The sequence below is a fragment of the Furipterus horrens genome, unplaced genomic scaffold, assembly GCF_987537825.1.
Source record: "Furipterus horrens unplaced genomic scaffold, mFurHor1.1.pri manual_scaffold_4, whole genome shotgun sequence".
Taxonomy (NCBI): domain Eukaryota; kingdom Metazoa; phylum Chordata; class Mammalia; order Chiroptera; family Furipteridae; genus Furipterus; species Furipterus horrens.
The window spans coordinates 92,405,278-92,409,013 of record NW_028327174.1 but is presented as its reverse complement, the minus strand read 5'-3'; the positions used below and the strand labels follow the sequence as shown (position 1 = coordinate 92,409,013).

General features: G+C 44.2%; 1 non-coding gene across 1 annotated transcript; it reads right to left on the bottom strand.

The window, feature by feature from the left end:
* Window positions 1-1,615: 1,615 nt before the first annotated feature.
* LOC150012436 (U1 spliceosomal RNA) lies at window positions 1,616-1,779 on the bottom strand. The gene has a single exon (XR_016510882.1). It is a non-coding gene; the product is annotated as a U1 spliceosomal RNA (small nuclear RNA).
* Between the last annotated feature and the right edge of the window lie 1,957 nt (window positions 1,780-3,736).

The following is a 3,736-nucleotide window of genomic DNA, read 5'->3' as shown; positions in this document are numbered from 1 at the left end:
CTGAAGCACAGAGGACTTTTGGGGCAGTGAAACTATTCTGTATGATAATGCAATGGTGGATACATGTCATTCTGCATTTGTCCAAACCCATAGAATATACAACTCCAAGAGTGAATCTTAGTGTAAACTATGGACTTTGGGTGATAATGATGTGTCAATGTGGCTTCATAGATTTTTAACAAATGTACCACTCTGGTGGGGGGTGTTGATGATGGGGGAAGCTGTGCATGTGTAGGGGCAGGAGGTATAAGGGAAATCTCTACTGTGTTCTCAATTTTGCTGTGAACCTAAAACTTCTCTAAAAAACAAAATCTATTAAAAAAAAAAAAAAAAAAGAGGAACATTTCCCTGACTGGCATGGGTCAATTCTTTGGGCATTGTTCCACAAAGTGAAAGACTGCTGTTCGATTCCTGGCCAGGGCACAAGCCTGAGTTGCAGATTCAGTCCCCAGTCGGGGTGCATGTGAGAGGCAATGGATTGGTGTTTCTCTCTCACATCGATGTTTCTCTCCCTCTCTTTCTTCCTCCCTTCTCCTCTCTCTAAAAATAAATACATAAAAGCTTTTTAAAAATAGGGGAACATTGTAGGAGATAAATTCAATGACTTCCCTATTAAATAACCAAATAAAAATCTCAGGAAGGAAAAAGAATACCACTTCCCACCTCCTCCACTGCCACCACCTTGATCCAGATGACCCTCACCCCCACTGGATTATCTCAAGAGCATCCTAGATAGTTTCCTACATCTGCTCTCACTTCCCTTCTGCCTGTTCTGAAAGCACCTGAGTGAGATCATATTCCTGCTCACCAAAGCCCTCAGTAGAGTCTCATCTCACCCAGAGTAAAACCAAAGTCCTCATGCTGTCCCTAACCATCCAGACATCCTGCCACTCTGCAGCATAAGTCTGCCTCCCTGCAGATGTTCCCTTGGGTCTTTCCTCAAATGTCACATTTCAGTAAGACCTTAGCCAGATTGTCTATAGTGTACACCCAAGGTTCACTAGTGCTTCTCCTGCTTTATGTCTCTCCTTAGCACTTAGCACCACTGACGTGCTAGGTATCTTATTTATTTACCTTGCTCTTTATTTGTATCCTCCCTCAATACTAGCTCTTCTTGCTCCATTGCTGTATCTCTGGTATCTAGAATGCTACCTAGTGCATAGGAGGGCCTTTTTCTGATGAATGGGTAATGGGATTGGGATGGGAAGTGAGAAGAATTAAATGTTGCAAGGTTGGCAATGTGAGATCGCCCGCAGCATGCAGGGCTGGTCTTCCCAGTGAACCTGGGACACTCAGTGTCCCTCAGCCAACAGAAGCCCTGGATAATGTTGGGTGGAACTCAGCCAGGGTTTTCCACCCTGCCTGAAGAATTCCCTTCAGAGCAACATGTTCTTTCAGAGATGTTAACATATGGAATCAGATTTTAGACAAATCCAGTTCAATTAAGAACCCTTTTGTCCTTTTCAAGAGACTGCCTTGCTGTCAGTGGAATTGTGGATGGTGTTATTGGCTGAATTGAGTTTTCCCTCCAAGACTCATGTATTGAAGTCCAAATCCCTAGCAATTCATAATATGACTATATTTGTTTTTTTGTTTTTTTTTTGTTCTTCTTTTTCAGGGGAGAGCGTGAACGCAGTCCCCCACTACCACAAATTATGCAGTCGAGTTTCCCACATTTGGGGAAATCGCAGGGGTCAGCACATCCGGAGTGCAATGGATAAGCCTCGCCCTGGGAAAATCACCTTCGTGATCATGGTATCTGCCCTGCCAGGTAAGTATATGACTATATTTGGAAGTAAGGCCTTTAACAAGGTGACTGAGTTAAATGGAGTTAGTAGGGTGGGGCCTTAATCCAATCTGTCTGGTGTCCTTATAAGAAAGATTAGGACACAGATACACAGAAAGAGGCAAAACCAAATGAAGACAGGAGAAGATGGCCACGTCCAAACCAAAGAGAGAGCCTAAAGAAGGAACCAACCCTGTTGATACCTTGATCTTGGATTCACAGCCTCCAGAACTATGAGAAAATAAATTTCTGTTGTTTCAGCCACCCAGTCTGTGGTATTTTTGCTATAGCAGCCCTTGCAGATGAATATAGCCAAATATGAGCAAATGGACAGAATTCTGACAGGAAGTCAAGCTTTTCTGGCATGGGTCTAGAGCAGAGTTCCCCAAACTGTTTCAAGAAACATTACTGTTGTACAAGATGCTAGTACATGCTTGAAAGGAGTACTAGGTGCTGTCCATGCCTGGGGCATGGCCCTTGCCCCTCAGGGTACACCAGGCAGCTTCTAGCAACTGGCACCTGCATCTCTTGCCCAAGGACCTTCTGTAAGCTAGAACCTGCTTTGCCACCTTCTCTGCAGGTTGGAAGTGCCTGAGTGATATGTAAATTGCTCTGGCTGTGCTGCCCTCTCGGTCCCTGGTATGCCAAGCTCTCTGGCATGATAAAGCTTGCTTTATATCTTATTATTGTTTGGAGACTTCCAGCTCAAGTTCTCAAGTTTGTTTCCTCGTGGTTAACCAAGTCTCTGGTGTATGTTTGACTCTGATTCTTAGCAGATTTGAGTTTGTTACTCACAGGGGAAATGTATTCGTCAGCTCGGACTTCCCTAACAAAATGCCATGCACCGGGTGACTGAAAAAATAGAAACTGATTTCCTCACAGTTCTAGAAGCTAAAGGTCATAGACCCAGATTCTGGCAGAGTTCAGATTCTGGTGAGGATTCTCTTTTTGGCTTGCAGATGGCTGCCTTTTCACTAAGTTCTCACAAGTCTCCGGGTGTCTCTTCTCAGAAGGACACTAATCCTATCAGATCAGGGCCCCACCCTTATGACTTCATTTAACCTTAATTCTGTAAAGGCCCTTTCTCCAAATATGACCACACTGGGGGGTCAGTGCTTAAAAATAGAAATTTTGAAGGGGGTTACATGCATTCAGTCTGTAACAGGTAACTTGCTTTAAAAAAAAAAAAAAAAACAGCTTATTTATTGCTTGCTTTCTCTTTCTTGTCTCACTTCTGCACCCCTACAATGTTTCCTGGGATCATATCCAAAATAAATCACTTATGCTAAATCTGTGTCTCAGAAAATTTATGTCCTTGGAGCAGCTGTCTGCCAGTGACTCATGGGAATTGGAATATGGATGTCCAGCTTCCTCTCTCCTCTCTGGCTCATGGTCAGGTGGACTAACAAGTTGGCCTAGCTTTTCAGATTGTGGAAAGGAAGCCACCACAGCCCAGATGATGTGTAAATTGCTCTGGTAGTGCTCCACTCAGGCTCAAAGGGCTTTGGGAGAACCCAATAAAAACAGTAAGCTGAATGGCTGTATGTCCTTCTAGGAGAATCACAGCACTGAGAAGCATATTAAAGGCTCCAAAAAGTCTTCCATAAAGAAAAATTTGAGTTTAACCCAGGGTTTCACAAACTTTCTTAGCCAGGGAAAGCTCCCTTGGAATGATCCTGAACACTTCCCAGAATGTGTTTGGCAATGCTGCTCTAGGGTTGATGAAAGTCAGAAGCACATGTGGTTGGGTTATTTTATGACGGCTGCTGGATGAGCAGGTTTTGGTCCTGGGGGACCTGCAGACTGCTGAAGTCTTAGGTGGAGGAACATGTATGAGGGCAGAGGCTGGGGTCTGCATGCAACTGGTGATACTGGCCATCAGCAGTTATAATTCACCAGGGGTGTCTGGCAAGAGGCTACTGATACAATGCCCAAAAGTGCATGGCTCCT